This window comes from Gallus gallus, chromosome 4, assembly GCF_016699485.2.
Source record: "Gallus gallus isolate bGalGal1 chromosome 4, bGalGal1.mat.broiler.GRCg7b, whole genome shotgun sequence".
Lineage (NCBI taxonomy): Eukaryota > Metazoa > Chordata > Aves > Galliformes > Phasianidae > Gallus > Gallus gallus.
In genome coordinates, this window is record NC_052535.1 from 53,909,957 (window position 1) to 53,930,060 (window position 20,104).

A 20,104-nucleotide genomic window follows, 5' to 3' on the forward strand; every position below is an offset into this window, starting at 1 on the left:
CAAAAGGAATGGTGTCACTGTGCAGGGAGTTGCCAGTAAGCCTGGATACCCTGTGAAAACTCTGAACCCAAGTGTGAAATTTAACAGATCCAAGGACTGATAATCAGTCACCACCCACAACCACAACAACCCAAAACATAATACTATTGCAACCAAAATATATAATCAAAATATGTAATCAAGAGTATTCAGCATTCTAGCATGATCAAATCTTCAATTTTTCTGTCACAAAACACAAGTGGTTAAAGTCAGCTATCAGCTTTTCTGTGTCTGTGTTCAGTCAAGGTCCCATGGGGATCTTCTGTAAAATAAAACAAGACATTGACTTGCCCTTTTTGGGCTTTGTTAATATGGTTAAAAAATGAGGGAACTATCCAGTGAGAGTTGATTTTATATTCCTTTTTCTGGGTGTCCTTAGCCTTTCAAGTATATTTGTTAGGGGATTCCATAAAGGTTAAGGGAACTGGCTTCACACTAGCTGAGTCAACTGACACAGGCTGGCCAGGGAGATAAAAGAGTTTCCCTAGCTTTTCAGTGAGTGGATCATGACTCACAGGAGTAATGGGCAAGAGTGGTGAGGCCCTGGGACAGAAGGCATTAAATCAAGGATTGTTTCCCTTTGTTGTGAGCTTTCTAACGCATCCACTCTTTGCCCTCCCCACTCACTTGGGAGGTGTGAAGGCACCAGTTTTCCAATGGCTTGGGTAGCCATTCAGGTTCCTCAGGAGAGACACCGGGACCTGGGCTTTGCTTTCCTCGAGTGTAGTCGGCCATCCAGTAACCAGCTTCTTGAGTCTATCTGTTGTTAGTCCATCCATCAAATCTCATGGAATACCCTTTTGCCAGCCCAGAGTCCAAAGTCCATTGCATTTATGATCAATCTTTTGTCTACCTGTTTTTACTGGGAACAAGGCTCTTTCTGTTCCATTGAGGCTAGGTGGTCTGGGGGTAAGCCTCACTCCCCTTGTCTCAAATTTACTGGCAGAAGAAACCAGCAGCCCATATTTTCTCCCATAGACTCTTGGGCGACCTCCCCCCCCCCACATTCATACTTTGTATCCTGACTGCAGATGGTTAGAGGTTACAGTTCCTTCTAACACTGCCCGGGCTCCTTTCTCCCTGAGGCATAGCCTGTATTTTTCCTTGGAGTTGTATACTTACAGGTTTTAATGATTCTGGAAGCCCCCTAATTAAAGGGGTCATCCTCTCAGTATCAGCAGGCATCATCACAGGTGATTCATGGTGCGGCTGCAGCTTTCTTTCATACATCATTTGGAGACAAGCAGCCTTTTAAACACTTTCTACTAATTGATCAATCATTCCAGTAACAGCAAGAGGGTCTCCCCTTTCTAAAGGGTTGAGACCACCTGCCCAATAGGCAGCCCTCTGTGTTAAGGACCAGGGAGCACGATTGTTACCAGTAATAAATTCAAATTAAAAATACCCCTGGTCCCCAATATTCTTCAGCTTCCTTTTCAGTTAATAGTATTTGGTCTCCACCAGTGAGGCTAACCCTCCATATATACTCTGTCTCTGATTCCTTTGCAGAGCGGCCAAAATCGTTTTTCAATTTTGCTAATTCGGTGGCTGAGAAATGAATTTCTTTAACATTCGAGGGTCTAGATCATCACTATCAAATGTATATTCAGTTTTTATCACAGGACACAAGTGCGCTGGGGAAAAGCTAACTTCTGAATGTTCAAAGGCAGAAGCTGGTATACATGGGAAGGCTGTGCTGGCATTTTGGCTTGGAGTTCAACAGCCCACATTTACACTCACAATGTGTATCTGTCAGTTCTGCTATTTGCGGAGCCCGTGGTCTGGATAAAGGAGTAGCGGAGTGTAGAGCTAAAGTCTGTCTGAGAAGCTAAGCTGCCCATAGGGAAGAGGACAGCTTATCCAGATATTTGGATGGGATATTTGCACTTGCAAATAGCAACGCTCTGCATCCGTATCCCGGTTGAGCCTCAGCTGGGACATGATCAGAATACAGGAAGAGTGGGCTTATTAAATTGATGTTGGCACATCATTTTGTAGGTTTTTGAGGGCCCGAAGCAGCTGTTTACAAGGCACCCTTGTTTTCTCTCATTTATTCAGTAAGACGAAAAAATAGTTTAGAAAGAGAAATCATCTAATCAGGCATTCATAATGAAGTATTATTGCCTGTCCAATATGTTCCCTTCGGACTGTTGCTGTCATTTATTAACTCAAGCATGTGATTTGTAGCATCCTTTTTGGGACAGTGTCCTATTATCTAAGATCCCTTCTGGAAGGCTGTTTGCAAAAGACCGCCGTGAGTCTATTCCTCCAATGAACACACACGTTTCACTTAGAGCATTTTCTCATTTTCTTTCTTGGGAAACTTGCAGGGATCTAGTCACAGTTTTCTCCTGTAAGCTGAAGGTTATAACTCTAAGGAAGGCCTTGGGATCCAAAACAGGTCTTGGGCCACTGAAGATATTTTCTCAAAATAAACTCCACCTCAGCTAGGTTGTATTGTATTGTAGGTTGTATTGTAAGATTTTCCTTTATATTTTTAGCTGTAGTTGTGTGCTAAAATTACACGTAGGTTGTGGTTGGACTCGATGATCTGTAAGGTCTTTTCCAACCTGAGCAATTCCATGATTCTATGATTATCCTTTGCTCAGCGCCACCGCTGCTGCTCCACTTAGGAAGTCCACTTGGTTGGGCATTAAAAAATAAAAATAAATGAAAGCCTAAACTTGTAGCAATACTCTTATATTTGAATGCAGTCCAATGTGCTTTACTCTCTAGGAAATGGTTCTGTTATCCATCTCTCCTTCCATTATTACCCAATTTTTCTACTTTGTTCATGCTTTTTTTTATTATCCAGAAACGCTACTTCTTGCAGCCCACAGCAGAGTGAGATGTTTCCTTTTACCCAAGCTGTCACCTCCTGCCTCCCTCTCTGACCATCCATAGCCTTGGTGCCATTGGGACAGGACCCCCCCTTCTGTACTGCGCCACGCCGAACCAGGCCACGCTGTAATTATGGGCTCAAAGCCCATTATGTTTATGGACCAAGCTTGCGGTATGATCCTGTGAAAAGACACCAGGTCTGTTTCAGCCAAAAGTGGGAAGCAATGATTTTTACCATTTTTTCCCGTTAACTTTAAACTGTTGACATGGTGCTAAATTCAGTATGCTGAAGGTGTTTCCATGTGTCACTTCTAATAGGATACAGGTGTCAGACAATTTCAGATTATTTCAAACCTAATTTTCCTAGAGTGAAGATACAAACAGTTACACCAGAAGCAGATGTTGGGCCTTACTCACCCCTCAGAAATGCAGTTTGGCATTAATCCAGACTGAGTCTATGGGGAAAAAAGAGAAAATTATATTTAATTTTAGCTTGTATGGTTTCCTCCTTTCAAAATCTACGTGAATGTGCAATAACATAACCCATCTTTTTTTTTTTTTCCCCTCTGCTTACACAGGGACTAAGAATCTTGTTGCAAGCAGATGGAGTGAAGGCAGGTTGGGATGTGAACACTTTTCTCTCTCCTATAATCACATTAATACTGTGTGGCCCAATACCTGACAAAAAACAAGTGCTATATGTTCCTTTTCCTCCTTTTCCTCTGTGCTTTTCAGCTACTTTTTCAGTGCGTTGGCTGGAAGTAACAGCCAGGAAACAGGAGCTGCAGGAACTGCCCGTATACTGCTTCTTGCAACTCTGTCTCTGTTGCAGCTCTATTGGGACGCTCATTGGGACTGCACTGGGACGTGAGAAAACAGCCGAGAACTCCTCCCTTCTGCCTTCAAGCTGCTAAAATTTTCTTGATCTTTTCTTGCTTCATGGAGCAATGGTTCCTTTCTACCTCAGTCATGCAGGTGGTCACGCAAAAATAACTGAAAAGTGGCCACTATAACTGGATGAGAACTTCAAAAGTGAAGACCCATACATTCCTTCTGGAAAGTGAAGGAGGGGGATACTGATGTCATCCAGCATTATGTGCCAGAGGAAGAAGGGCAAGAAGTCCTCCTACACAAAATGGGGACTTTGCAGAGGGGTAAGTACATGATGGAAAAAAACCCAGGTGGTGGGTGGGTGGCTTTAGTGCTGCTGTTTATCTGTGCTGTGTCGATACAAATTGCACTGCACCGGAACGGTTCTCCAGTCAGCCCCCTGCTGAGGCCACTGGCGGAGGTGAGTAAATGTGATAAATAGGAAGCATCACGTTCTGGCTTGTGAATAAAAGGAAAACCTTTGGAAATGCCACTCTGCAAATTGGGTTTATTGTGTTGCCAGGAAGTTATCTAGAGGCATTTGGAGACCAACTCAGAAACAGGAAATTAATCAAAAGCATTTTAGAGTGGCTCCTTGGCCAGTGAGTACTATATCGGTTATTTATACCGCTGAACTGTGGCAATTTAGCCTGGTTAAGGGTCTGCTCGGATGTCATGTATTAGCCATTGCCAGAACAAGTGACCTTTTTGCACAGTACATTAAGAACAGAACAAAAAGATGGAAATTCCCATTTTCCAAATATGGTCCAAATAAACCTCTGTGCTCTTGTTAAACCAGCTGTGCTGAAGAGGAGTGATTATGACAGGCGTTTTTTTTTAAAGCCTGCACCTGTCTCTCCTTCTGCAGCTGAGGATGTGCTGGAAATCTATTTCCCTATAGACATGATCGGGTAAAAGCTTCAGGTGGGAATTAAATTCATCATTATCTACATCTATTTTTACTTAACCACTTACAGGGAAAAACATCCTAAAGTCAGCAGTTACTGGAATGTGCAATAGCTGCTCACTCACCCTAAAGAAAAGCTTTCCTGACTTGTCCATCACTAAATAGAAGAAAGTTCATTTAGTTTTCACTCTTGTGGTCACTGAGGTTGTAAGAATGAGAAAGGAGGATGTGCTTCAAGCGGCCTTGCGTGGCTGGTTGTTACAGTCCAGCTTGTGAGAAGACTGTTTCTTCAAAATGAGCGTTACTATATAGTTTTGGTCCAAAATCAAAGGATTTTTCTGTCTTTAATATAAATGTATATGTATCAGGCAGCACACAGTCTATTTTTCAAAGTAAGAAATCAAAGTGGAACTTGGAAGTGTTTTGTGACAAGATACTGTATGTGACAGGCAAGACAGTGCGATGATCACTGAAAATTACTAACGCGTGTCAAAATAGAGTGCAAATAATAAATTCATGTCAAAAGAAATGCTGCTTCATGCTGACCTAAATTAATCATATTGTGATTAAATATTGGGTTTAAGAAAGATGAATTTCCCAGGGAAGCTGGAGCTACTGCTACTGTGCATTGATTTCCACTGCTTACTCAAAACCTTTCTTGAAAGAAACTTGATTTTTCCAAACCATGTTCTTAGTTATGCAAATGGTAATCCCAGTAATGTCTTGCCACAGAAAAAAAAAAAAAAACAAAAAACAACAGGCAATACAAGACACTTAAACACTTCTCTTAAAGACTTCAACAGAAAAAATTTAGGAAGATGCAAACTTCAGTGAGGGATTTTTGTCATCCCACAAACAGTTATCAACATGTCTACATCAAAACACTCACTGTCAGATTTATTATTATGCTATTATTATTTCAAGTTAGGACCTACATTTCTGGAAATACGTGTATTTATTTTGATCTTCTACCATTTCTCCTTTGAGTAAAATTATATCAACAACTGCAGCCATTCAGAATTATGATTGCATGATAGAAAATGACTACTTTCAGCAAACTAATCAGCAAGTCAATGGAGTTCATAAAAACTAGGGATATGAACCAGAAAATGTTATTCATTAATGTTGTTGATGGTTATTCAACTTTAATCATAATACTTTAGAGCTATTTAAATCTACAGCTCTGTCATACATAAGTTAACATAGCATATTTTGCAAAAATAATCAAGGCCTGGTAACATAGATCACTATAGAGCCTGTAATTAAATCTTTAATGAGTTTCAAAGTGATTCTTAAATGTTTGTGCAGATTTTAAAAAGTGCTTTACCAAAGCTCTCCTCCTGTCGTTCTGCCTTCAGGCATGTTTCATGGGTACTGCCCAACATAAATTTTCTTTGGAGTTCAAAACAAATGTTTATTAAGTGAACAGTGACCTTGCTGATAAATATTGTTTGTACATACACAAAATTTTCACACCACTTTTGTTATGTAAGTGATGGTAAGAAGGAATATTTTTCTATGGGTCATGAAGCCCTTAAATACTACTGTTGCTGTTAGGGCTAGCAGAATGGAGCCTCGGTGATATCCATTGCAGCATTTCCTTCTCTGAAGAGGCGATACTGGATCTGACCTTACGGCTCTGATTTTTGGCACCATCAGGTGGTCAAAAGCTTTGACCTTGGCCCTGACAGCAGAATAGATTTCACTGCTCTCTGCTTCCTGGGTAAGGACTTGGTCAGCTGGAGAACAACTTCTCTGTCCTGATTTGTGTTTTGCAGAGCACAGCATTTTTTTTGTGTGTTTTGTAGAGCACATCAGCACATGCCGCTTATCCATTATTCTCCTTGCAGGTTTTGTTCACTTTTGTGCATTCCAAAGCATTCCTTAGACCTTGTCCAGGTCCACCAAGAAACGCATCATCTCCACTGTCTCAGCACCCTCGTATGCACAAAATAGGGTGGAAATAAGTATGTACTTTTTTTTCCTGGAATAATTAGAGACAGGGCTTCAGTACCTCCTGTTACAATGTGGGAGCTCACAGGTTTCCAACGATAAGTGGACTGGCTGTAGGCAATTAGAAAACCTCAGGGTTTTAAGAGTCTGTCCACTAAAATGTTTTAGCTCAAGTCATTATTTAACAACCCACAGCTCTTTCAGCTGTGAAATTCTCCCACTGTCAAGTAGGTCTCTGAGACTTGCTTAGAAACAGCAGGCTTGAGGTATCCAGCTGCTAGGAACAAAAATAAAAATCTTTGAAGATTTACTTATTTGCTGTCAGATTGCACACAGACTTATTTACTTAGGCTGAATATTATAATCATTAGTCTCCATGCATCAAATATTGTTGTTCTTAACAAAACTCCAGAATAGCTTCAGCTGTGAGTTGGGTGTTGATGACACCAAGCTCTGTACTTAGCTATCAGTTTTTTGGTTGAGATATGCCACACCTGAGACAGCTGCTGTAATCAAAACAGCTTGTCCTTGTGCAGGGACACTAGAGAGTATTTCATAACTCACCATTATTTAAACAACTCATAGCTAATCTGGAGGAATAATAGCTAGATTTTGATAAATAGCTATCAAACACAGAACTCTAGTACCAGTGTTATAATCTTTTTTTCAGTAGTGGTCACAGAGTCTGTGATGTTATCTAACAATGGTGTGATTCTAACAGGTTAGACTGTCTTACCAAATGGATACAACATGGGAAGATGGAATAAATATCCTAGCCCCAGGGTTATTTTCAAATGCTTTTAATTACTCCTTTGAGAGCTAAGCCAAAGCTAGTTGCAGGCTCTTGTGGAAGCATTCACACTAACAGCAGTATGTCATGTTTCTAGGTTTTGGATCAAGTTCAAGGAAGACAGAACAACATAAAGACTTCTGTGAAACGGGAACAATTTTGATCTGCTCTTCATTTATTTTGAAGCTACTAGTTTATCACTACATTTTGTTAGTGTTTGAATAATATGTACTAGAAAAACTGTTCTTCGTTAGAAGAATAGGACAGGAAGCAAGTCCTCCTGCTTTTTATTTCAAAGACTCGGCCATAGGCCTAGGTATGAAAGGGCTCTGGACCCTTATATTACCACTGACTATTTACAACAGAAGAAACTTGTAACCTAGAGCTAGAGGAAAAAGAGCTTCAACTAGAATCATGGAATCACAAGGCTGGAAAGGACAAATCTAGTCCAACTGACCTCCTATAACAATTACTACCCACTAAGCTACTAAACCATACCTTGTAGCAAAATCATACCTCATAGCAAAATTAGCAGCAAGCCAGACACATTACTGAGCATGTATACTCTTTTCCTTCCTTTTGAGTGTGGTTTCCTTTCAAGCTTCCTGTGGCTTCTGATTTTTTAAATTCTTTCCAGAGAAGATTTTTCTAGTACTGTTATTTTCAAGACTTTTGTCTCATTTATGTTCTATTTTCACTTCTTAATGAAGCAGAACAATAACGTTAGTCTTCAGCAGCCATGGAAAATAACAAAGATCACAAAGCCCGTCTCCTGGAGACACAGCTCTCACAGAAGCAATGGCTCCAATCTACCTTTCCATCAACTAGGAACAAACCTTCAGCACCAGCAGGGCCAGTGAGCACACGTAAGCTGTATTCACTTAAATGTTCTAAGAAGTCACCCACACAAATGCACTTCAGCTTTTGCCATAACTAAGCAATCGCTATTACTGCTCCAGGGAGGAAATAATTCAAGCCATTTCTTGGTTCTGACAGCTTGATGCTGGTGGCTTTCAATGGCAAATCAACATCTGTACTGCAAAGTTAAGCTATCATAGCAATTAATCCACAGGGATAGCTAGAGAGGTGCCACAACCTGTTCATTTTCTTTATGTCCCCTGGCTGTGACCTACAATTGAGACACAACAGAAACCTAGCTCTCTGCTGTTACAAATGTAAATAAAACCAGATGGAAAACATAATATTGTGCAAAAAAAAAACCAATGGCAAATGCAAAGACAAAAAAAATAGACTGAAAAGACACATGAATGAGTTGTGTTTCTTAGGGGAAATCATCCACTCCATTCAATTCTCCATATTCAAAAGACTGGCCACATTTTTAAGGGTTTTAAGGCTTAGAAGCTACAGAACTTTGTTCTTGAAGTATTTGGTCTTTGAGTTTTGCCTCTTGCCCTTCTCCCGGACCTGGGAGTGGTCAGTGCATAATGGCACTGATTCTTTCCCTGGGTCTGTTTTAGTCACTATGCCAATATAAACATGACATTTTTTCAGGTATAGATTCACACAGAATCACAGAATCGTAGGGGCTGGAATGGACCTCTGAAGATCACTGAGTCCAGCTCCCTGCTAAAGCAGGTTCCGTACAGCCGGTCACACAGGTAGGTGGCCAGACGGGTCTTGAATATCCCTGGAGTAGGAGACTCCACAACCTCTCTGCGCAGCCTGTTCCAGTGCTCCATCACTCTCACAGTAAAGAAGTTTTGCCTTGGATATAAGAAGATAAGGAAAGAGTGGTTGCAACACCAAGGTTCAAAGATAAGTATTGCTCTCTGCAGCTCCATGTTAGACTTGGAAGAGTATGTGACAGTGCTCCAGCAAATGTTTGCATGTCAACTGAACTGCAGGGCAGAGCCCCTAGACTCTTGTGTGGGGTTGTGATCTGGACTTAACACGGATGATACTAATAAACTGCACTACATACAGGAATGTTTCCCTGGCCTATTAAAAAAAAAAAAAAAAAAAAAAAAAGAAAGAAAATTACATGAAATAGTATTTCTCTCCACTGCCATCTAGTGAAGTTATCACACTGCATAAATAAAGGCTTTGACACTCTCAGCTGAGCTTTCCCTTTTGTGAACTGTCCTAAAAGATTTCAAACTTCAGATTTAGTTGCTGTTACTTCTGGAAACTTGCAGGTGGTTTATCTTCGTACAGATCATGCCTTCATTCAGGTCTGAAAGGGACCCTGGACATCCTTTACACATTGCTCTGCACCAAATCGAGCTCATAATTACTCCATTCCATCTCTTCAGAGAAATGGTTTATCAACAATCTTTTCAGCCTCTGATCTTTCCTGATCCACCTTTTTTTGTCTCATTTGTCAGCCTGCATCTTCTATGGTGAGTTTATATCTTCATGTCCATAGAGTGATGCTCATCAAAATCCTTACTGAAGTTCCTTGCCTAGAATTTTAATAATACGTGTAAAAGCATACATACTTCCCCTGTGCCAAAAGATGAGCTGGCGGTGAAGAAGATTGGCATGGATGAACTGGGAGCTTTTCCTGAGGCTCCAGGAGAAAAAGAGAATCTACCTCCAGTGGAAGAAGGGACGGACAACTAGAGGAGAGTACAAACAAGTTGTTAGGAAGTGCAGGGAGAGAAAATTGGAAAGGCAAAAGCCAAGCTTAAACTCAACTTGGCTTCTGGGGTAAAAGAGAAAAAAAAAACATTTTTATAAATGTGTTAACAGTAAGAGGAGGGCTAAGGAGAATCTCCATCCTTAATTGGATGTGACGGGGAATGTGACCACTGAGGCCTGGAGGTGTTCAAGAACTGTCTAGATGTTGTACTGAGAGACATGGTTTAGTGGGAACTAGTGGTGATAGGTGGACGGTTGAACTGGATGATCCAGGAGATCTTTTCCAACCTTGGTGATTCTATGATTCTATGAAAACCAATCTGTTGAGATTTTCAATAATCCCCGATCTGTGCTGGAAGCATACACAGTGAGGGTCCATTTTACTGCTTCCAGTGCCTGGATGTGCACGTCCCCAGCTTACATATGAGCAGTGCATAAGCTGCAAATGGAACAATTATACGTCTCCATTTCTGTTCAACTCAATGAGATTGATTTTGTTTAAAGATCCTTGGCTATTTTTGTTACTTGCAAGTAGGTCAGCCCATCTTTTCCTGATAGTTAAAATTGCTAAAATAGGACATGTAGAAATCATTACCCTCTTCATGTATCATTCAGTGAGCAAAATCTCCATCTTAATACTCCCATGAAAGCTTTCCTAAAATCAGAAACTGTTCCCGATGCAAGAGACTAAAATTAATTTAAGATGAAAATATACATAATACTACTATGATTTAGAAGAGGTCAAATCAAGACAAAAATAACCTCTTCTGTGGATGAAATCTCTATTTCCATTGCTGTAGCTGAGCATGATCTGTAGACTCTGACTCATTCTCTAGATCTCAATTTCACTTGCACAGATGATAGAATGGAAAAGTATAAGCTCTTACAAGGTTAGTTCTGTATGCTTGTGTCTATCTTTAATAGCAGAGTAGTGCCTTATCTTTTTATTTTCAGTTTTGTCCTACTAAACTTGTTATTTCCTGCAAGATCTACTAGGCAGCATTTAATGGCAAACTTTGGCTGTGTATCCTTCAGGCCTAACTGATGAAATGCTATGTCCAAGTAGAAATAAAGAAGGACTTAATTTATACTTTGACTCAGGGTTAGCTGCTGAAATCTGCACTTTTAGACAGAAACTGTAAATGCATAGACTAACTGCATTGTGTAGAGTTGTGAAAAAAGATCAGAAAATAGTTGAGATCGGAAGGGATCTTTTGGAGGACACCTAGTCCAACTCAACTGCTGAATCAACCTAAAGCAGGTTTTTTTTTTGTTTGTTTGTTTGTTTGTTTGTCTGAAAGTTATTTGGAGTGGTCCAAACACATCCTGGATGCAAACTACTGGTTGAGGACTCTGAGCACTCGCAGTAAATTATTCACATTTTCTCTTAAATGTCTATTATTGGCACTGAGAAGAAGTGTTTGCTTTTGAAAATTTCTTCCTAGACATTAGCCAAGCTGAACCTAAAAGACTAAACTAGAACATGAAAAAGTACAGAGTGAAACAAACTGGTCATCTGGCAACCAAAGGACAAATGTAGGGTATAATAAATCTATGGCTATTATTTCTTCTGGATACAAATGTTGGTTAAAGTTCCCCATGGAACTGCATTGAAAAGTGTAAATTACAGAGCAACATTTCTTCATACTTCTTGCAAAAAAGTTTGCAAAATCCACGAAACTGAAAAAATCTGATAAATGCAGTTCTAAATGACCTTGCTCCAATTATATGATTATATAATATATTATATTATTGCTATAGAGCAATTGGAGCAATATTTAAAGAAAGGAAAAGACCTTCCTTCAGTCTACTAAAAAGGGTTAAATTGGACAGAGTTGTAGTAACTACCCTGCTGAGGCAAGCTGACTGAGCGACAGGAGTGAAAGGAGTTGGTTTACCTCTCTCTTGAGACTGTCTTCTCAATAATCTTAAATCATATAGACTGCACAGGCTTACTTACAGTATGTCTGGGTAGCCAGACAATGATCATGTTGCTAATTATAAGTAAGCAGTTTGGTTCATTGACAACTTCAGTACCGCTCTTTTGCTGAATAACATTTAATTTCCAGCGAAACTGGATTTACACTTCTTTGTTCAAGGACTTGCCTTTCTGAGTTAGAAGCCATGACTATTGAAAACTTAATTGTGTATTGCTGTAATACCTATGCTTAATTTTTGTTGGAAAAATACCATGTGAGTAGAAAACATCAGCCACTGTGTTATCTTTATTTACAGCTTCATATGAAGTTCTGCAAGTGAATGGCAAATAAAAAAACACGTGATTCATAACTAGCCCTATTATCAACAACAGCTAAGAAAAAGCTCACTTAAGGATGTGTGCTTAAGGATGTCAAAAAATGGTAGAAGGAAGAGGGAAGCTGAGTTATTATGGCATTCCAAGATTCATACTAGATTCTCAACCAGAATTCTGATGCCTTATTTTGAAGTTGCCAGATAAAGTTACAGTGTTAAGAAGCTCTCTTTTGTTCTTTCCATAATTGTTTGAGTTGAACCTCACACACATCAAGCTCTTTTATTAATTCCACCCAAAACATCAGGGCTTAGGGGCATTCCTACAGTTCATAAAGCAATGTCAACTGCCTTTATGTCTCAACTTAAAAAACATTACGGCAGATTAAATGGCACGCTCTTCATTGAAAATTGACTCTCTTCACTGACAAGAAAGAAAAACTCCATGAGTGCAAAGCCACTTGGTTTTCACTTTTAGAGTAAAGTCCTTGATGGATAGGTGGCTATAGAAGAGAGATGAATCCAGGGCATTTTACTGAGGCACAGGAAAGTTCAAGACTGATTACATACTCCAGATTTGCATATTTCAGGTTCTACACATAATATTAAATCCAGAATGAAAAGCAAAAGAAAATTAATATAGCATTTGCTGAATATGGCTTTATATTGACTCTACTGCTTTTGTCTTTTCATTTATATATATATATATAGAGAGAGAGAGAGGGCTGCTCCAAAAGTAATGCCTCCTATTTGATTATGTTGGCCCATGTCAGAGGCAGATGTTGGTGATACGTCAGCAGAGGCTGAACCTTCCCATCAATATTCATTACATTTTGTTGCCACGTGGCAGATGGAAGAAGAGGAGCGGTTTGACAGAATGGCGTCTGACATGGAAGTGCATATGAATAAAAGCTGTGTCATTGAATTCCTCCATGCAAAAAAAAAAAAGAAATGGCACCACATGATGGTGACCAAACAGTGGATGTGAACACACTGAGACGATGGGTTGTGCGTTTCAGCAGTGGCGACAGTGATGTGAAAGACAAGTTATATTCTGGATGGCCATGCACATCTATCACACCACAAAATGAAGAGCATCTCAATCAATTCATCTGTGCAAACTCACGGATTATAACCAGTAAACTGTACAGAGGTGAATATTGGCTTCAATGCACTGGAAACTATAGTGGCAACATTGGAATACTGTGAAGTTTGCACCAGCTGGTTCCCACAAATGCTCCCATAAGAACAGAAAGAACACTGTATGTAAGGTTGTCAGGACCTACTGTACCAACGTGAGGCTGAAGATGGCAGTTTCCTGGATCACATAATTACTGGTGATGAGATGTGGAGTCAGCACTATGAGCCAGAGTCAAAACAGCAAGTGGCAACATGTGAGTTTCCAATTGAAGAAAAAGCTCAAGATGTATCCCTCAGCAGGTAAAGTGATGTGCACTGCCTTTTGGGATATGAAGGAGGTGATCCTTCTGGATTTCCTGGAATCCGGACAAACCATCAACTCTGACCACTACATCACAATGTTGACTAAACTTAAGGCTCAAACTTTCAGAGTCAGGCCAGAGAAGAAAACAACCTTTCTTCTGCAACATGAGAACACCAGGCCTCATACCAGTTTGAAGACAGAAAGTGTTTTTGCAGAATGCACAGGGATTTTGCTAATAAAGACACATTCCTTTGATGTCAGGCCTTACAAGGAATAAACTTCATAAACCCATTGGTAGTTCTCGTCATTTCTTAGGGTCTTTTGGCTTGGGGCCAAATGATACGGTAGAGAGCTTCCAGCTAAAATAACAGCCTCTGCATCTTTATTTTCCCATCCATCAGATTGTTGATGGAAGATAGGGCTAATTTGTCACTCTACCCGCTTGGAAAAGCTTGATTAATAACTTAATTAGACTTTTTTTTTTAATTAAGAAATCATATTTCTTGAGAATTAGAGGCTGGAAAAACAATGATACAGACTGAATTAGAAAAGGAAAATATTATTTCTTCAGTAAAGATCAGAGGAGACGCTAAGCGAGCATGAGAAGTGGAAAGAGTACAGTCCATTGGAAGGAGTTTCAAGGAAAAACAAAACAAAGAATAACAAACAAGTGTTCTGCAAGCAGTGCAGTTACCTGGAGACTGTGTGCTGATGGTGTCTCTGTAGGAACATCAACCTGCAGAGTACCAATTTAAATATGTTGCTCCCCAAATCAGAGTGCAATTAAGCCTGTGTATTGAGACCTCAAAAATAAATAACATGGCACCATTGTAATTAGAAGACTAATTCTAGACTAATATCTAAACATACTAGGTACATATTTTTAAATCTTCTAGTATGTCATGCATACTGATGGGAACTGTGAATTCCAGGACTCTCCTCGCATTCTTTCAAGTTAGTGTATATGCCAGTCAAAGTGAGGATATTACTTCAAGCCTCATTCTCTAGTTTGAGGAAAAAGAGAAAAGACTGTGGCTGTTTGCAATTCTTTTTGTAATGGGCTGAAGTCTGAGTAAAGCAAGATCATAGTTTTCAGATGTCTCTGCACAGAACACGATGAAGTTTAAAAGATATTTCCATTTTCATGTTCATTTCAAGAGTGATGAAGTGATGAATTTCGAGTTCATTTCAAGACTGATGAATAAAAAACCTAAAGAGATTAAAATCAGTAGTTTTGGTACTTTTAGAGCTTTCAGCAATAAAAAAGGGAGAGGGAATCTGTGTTAGTTTCAACCACCAAGTTTAGTTACCCCACTGCTTTGTATGCATAATTATGACATGTATGCACACGTATTCACATACACAGATGTGTCTGTGACAGCTGGCAAATCTTAACAAGCTCTACATGCCTGCACTTTGTAATTTCAACCATTTTTTTTAATATATAATTATTCTATTTGGGTCACTGAGGAAAAGTCCTTCTCCTTTCTCTGGTCTGTTATAAATTAATAAGGGAACAGACTAGCTTCATTTTGCACTTTTTGATGAACTGTCCAGAAATCGGATGTAGTTCAGAAATAATTTTAAAACTCTGTAACCTCCAGGCAAAAACTTATTTTAGTAAGCAAAAGAAAAATATTTTTCAATTAAAAAGATTTAACATCTCTTTCTATGCAGTGTGCTAACATGAAATGACACTGAGGGGTAATAGGCCTGGAATTAGTACTTCCCCAAGGAAATGCCTTATCTTTTGCACTAAATTAACTCTGTCTTTCTCACCCATCTTAAAACTGTCAGTTTGGGCAGTCTGCTTAAGGAAACCTCTTCTGATTTAAAGTTTCTGAGAAGGAAGGCAGAACAAATATGTTTAAACAATAATGACCTCTTACACCTCAGCCTTCGTGACCCTTTCCAAAGTGGGTAGCCATTACCATTACCATTAAATCATTAACACTCCCAGAAAGGTCCCCACAACAGTGTGTGGGAGTACAGCCTCAAATCTTGGAGACGTTACATCTGTAAAGGCACAGTGGAAAATAACAAGATACTCAGGCAATGGCAGAATAACACAGGGAACTGCATAATGGGACTATGTTGTAGTAGGCATCTTGCGGGGGCACGGGATGTACAGGACAGGCCCCTCCCTAAGCAAAGAGAGTGCTATCGCGCTGACCTTGATGCAGAGAAAACAGGAGAAGAAGAAAGATGAGAAAAGAATGTGGAAATGGCCAAATAAGGCACAATGTTATCTGGTTTGAACCAATCAGGGTGGGACATGACAGCATGGTTATGTAGGTAAAAATATATATAAGCTGTGGTTGGTAGTGATTAAACGCCATTTTGCTGCTCATCATATTGGTGTGCGTCTGCAGTCATTTGGCCCTGATCAGGCTATTGGTCAGTAAGCACAGAGGCCTAACACAGGTGGCTAACATCATTGTTGCAGAAAGCAACAGGACTACAAAGTTTGCTGACTGGCCTACAGGCAATCAGTACAGTCTCCTGGTGGATTCTCTGAGACCTAACAGTCACAGCACAAACACTGCACTGCAGGTATTCTCCATCTCTGCAAGCCAAGGTCACCAAAAGGGGACTTTGGGACCCGCTCTTGCTGTTTTGGCCTGAGTGTTGAGGGGACACCAGACTTCATGGCTGCTCTCCCCAGGGGTGATGGCAGGAGGACCATGCTGACCTCCAGCTCAGCAGAGGTTCTTTATAGAGCCAGTTGTTTTGTAAAATGCCTCATCTGTGCTATTCTGCCTCACTCCACTGCTTACAGCAGTTGCAAAATACCCTGTATTTTTGTAGATGTAGTTCATAGATGGCATCTATTAAGAGCTCTAAAGTTGATCCTTCTTAAAAATATGGAACATCTTTACTATAACAGGGGAAAACATAATGTGAAAAGGTATTCAGTGACCATCTGATATTCCTGGCTATAATTTATTTCTCAGTGTGATCTGATTCAGAACATTATGTGATGACTCAGTTTTACCATCTCCTGTTAGAATATCAGGACTGGTACCCTGCAAACATCTTCCACATCAGGGAGCAATTTGGTACACCCTAACTCACATGAGCAGCATAATGGTCATCACAGGATCAGCTGCGATGGGTGAAGCTATTCATGTGCATGTTTACAGGATCTGGTCCCAAGCCCCTATCACTGCTGAACTGAAGATAAATTGTGTTTGCAGCTTTAGATCTTCACTAGGAAATCTGATTTACCTAATTGCAGAATCTAAAAGTTCAACAAAGTTGCTACAGACTGGGACATGAAAAGCGCATTTACAGGATTAGTTTTGCATTGAAGGGAAAATGAATCAGGAGTTGGGTGGTTTTTGTGGGTGTTTTTTTTTTGTGTGTGTGTGTATGTGTGTGCGTGTGTGTTTTCTGCATTGAAATATGTGTAAGAGGCTAGGGAAAAAAAAATAAAAAAGGCTGTGCCAATCTCCATGTTGCTGATTTGCTATTTTAAACTACATGAACATATGCAGTATGTTTTACTATATTTTAAAAATAAGTACTGTCAGAAATAAAACTAACTAGGTCTAGAGGAATTCTTTTTTATTTCCAGTCAGTTGTGGATGTCAATATTTTAAATTAATTCAATATATTTTGAGTTGTTCTCAAGAAAACCACCTAGTTTACTTGCAAACTAAAACCATTTGTATCAAAAGAGCTAGATTGGTTTTAAGTCAAACCAGTGTAAAAGAATATGTAAAACTAACGGTGTACTTCATTAAGAAAGAGAATTCTGGACTATATAAATGACAGATTTCAACTTATGTGCATTAGAAACCAAAACTAAAACCCTAAAGGTACTTTGAAAAAAAAATTCTCCACGTTTTCATATTATGATTTGCCAAAAACAACAATAACAACAACAAAAAACAACAAAACAAACAAACAACAACAACAACAACAACAAAAAACATTCAATACAAAGAAAACTTGAGGGTCAGGGGATAGATTGCTATTGAGTTTCCAGGAGAAATGGCAAGAGTAGCTGGGAAGCTTCCTGAACAGGAAGTTCGGGAGCCAGATCTTCTGTAAATCCTGTAAATGACATCTCTGCAGTTTTAACTGCCTAAATTTGTCATGCTAATGCACAGAAGAATGCATCTTCCATATTACCCAGTCAGTACTGAAGTCTGGAGAGCAGAGCTAAGAGCTAAAGAACCCTAGTCATGAAGAAATTGCAGACTTCCTTCTCTTTCATGACACAAAAAGGATTGAGTAGCAACGTTACTTATGGTGAACTCTATCCTTATGATTGGTCCAATACATTTTGTTTTGATAAGAATGTATTAATAATAGTTTGATATTTTGGTTGACAGCTATTTTCAGAGGGGAAGAAAATAACGCAATCAGGAAAGTGCTTTACAGTCTCTCTTATGAGGTAGATAGTGTCAGATCTTCTAGTCTAGTTCATTAAATGAGATAATCTCTGCCTGTTGGCTTTTTTATTCATTCACTGCATATTGAATTATGCATCTATGAACTAAATAAACTCCATTTTCTTTTCCATACAGATTCCAGTCGCTCATCCAGTTGCTCTCAGAGTCATTAATGTGAGTGGGAAACACACTGAACTTGACTAAATATAAAACCACAAGCAAGAGCATAAAGCAGAGGATATGTATGTATTCCGAATTGTTTATGTATGTTTGCTTTGATCTTTCCATCTAAAACTAATGCTTATTGCAAGTTAATAATTGCTTACCAGAATAAGATTTGCTTTTCATGGTAGCATCAGACTTAGTAATGATATCAGCATGAAAAAAACTTCCAAGTTGGCGGTATGAAAAACAGCTTGAGTGGACGATGCTTTGGACTCTTGGGTTTTCCTTTGCCCGTAGAACCAGAAATGAATGTATTATCCTTTCAAATTGCTTTGACAGATCTCATTCCCTTTAGGATTAAACATTCCTGAACGTATTTATGCCTCACTGATCCCTTTCAAACAGATATAATTTAATTCCTTAGCTCAAAATTTCTATTCATGAGACCTAATTCCTTTTGTCTTTAGCATTATTATAGTCATCTTTGTGTAAAGTAACTATAATGTTATGTTCTGATTTCATACATAGCTGCTTTGTGTACAGATACTCATACACAAACTTGTTACTGACACAACATGACTCGGCTCTTTTGAAATTATTGAGATAGCCAATTTATACCACTAATTTCAGTTCAGCATACTGTGAACTTCTGGAAGCTGATCCTATTCATAATAATATGATACAGAAAGCAGTCTTTCTACAGGAAAGATACACACTGAAACTTAAAACACTACAAATCTCTTCCAGCTTTCTGCAGTTCCACAAAAAACAAGTTTTCATTTGTTTTTATGGGCCTGCTAGGTACCACGTGGCTTTTCCAGTATATGTATTTCTTCATTTATTTTCATGTGGACATGATGATGTGGACATGATGTGGACAGTGCTGATCCGGTTAGAAACATCCTATCTGGCTGAGCCAAAGAGAGAGAGGGTGTAGCTGCTGTAGTGTAACAAGGCATCCAGCACCCACTGTGAGTGGTGAAAATTGCTTGTTGTAACCTGTTTGCTCAGTTGCAGTCTCTGGTTAGGGTTGAGAGGTTGAGGGGTTGAGGGGCAGAAGCGTAGAGTGAGGAGCTGAGGGGACAGCATCTGTTTCCCTTCCTGGCACTGCCCTGTGGGACAGCTTGCAGCCAAGGGGCTCACAGGGAGCTGGGCTGTCCAGGCTGCCTTTGGAGGGAACCCAAAGAAAGCTGAGCCCTTCTCAAGTTTCTTCACTGCACATAAACTCAGCCTCTTGTGAGCTGGTCCAAGCAGGCAGTGGACAACCGGTGAACTTGGTGTGGTTTTATAGGGCAATACTGACACAGCTGATTGGGTTTTGAATGGTTCCCCAAAGGTGACCTCCTTCTCTAGACCCTTGGAAATACTTCTTAATCAGCCACAATCCTTTCGTTTGTCTGGCCCTCAGCCTTGGCAAAAGAACTTTCCACAGTGGTTGAGGTCAAAGTTAAGAATGCTAAGAACAGCTCAGGCTTTATATTAAGAGAGTTTGCTGTAGGATGGTTTCTCTAAAGCCATTCTCCATTTTTCCTGATTGCTTTTTGAACAGCCTAATTTATCAAGGACATCCCAACACACAATTCACATCCAGCATTTAATATTCGTATGATAACTTTAGAGGAGGTACACACAGTCATGTAGCTGATAAAGGGCTTAAAGGAGATAGGGACTTGATAGATGGTAAATTCTTGTCCCAGCAAATCTTTTTAAGGATATCAGTGTTCAGGAAAAAGGACGGAATTCTAGTTTAGACAGAGCCTGCAACATGAATATATTAGTTCAATATTTCATTGTTTTATGCTTAATTAATCTTAGATTATAAGTCTTAATGATGTAGCAGTACT

At 39.5% G+C, this 20,104-nt stretch overlaps 1 long non-coding RNA gene across 20 annotated transcripts in view; it reads right to left on the bottom strand.

Moving 5' to 3' along the window:
- Positions 1-20,104, bottom strand: part of LOC112532303 — a 196,909-nt gene that overhangs the window by 56,592 nt on the left and 120,213 nt on the right. For 13 of the 20 annotated variants that reach the window (XR_005859160.2, XR_006939063.1, XR_005859162.2 and 10 more), the window contains one exon: positions 3,298-3,335. This is a non-coding gene — a long non-coding RNA (uncharacterized LOC112532303). Of the gene's footprint in view, positions 1-2,171; positions 3,336-20,104 lie in introns of those variants that run through there. The other 7 variants (XR_006939071.1, XR_006939065.1, XR_005859165.2 and 4 more) reach the window with 3 other exon arrangements.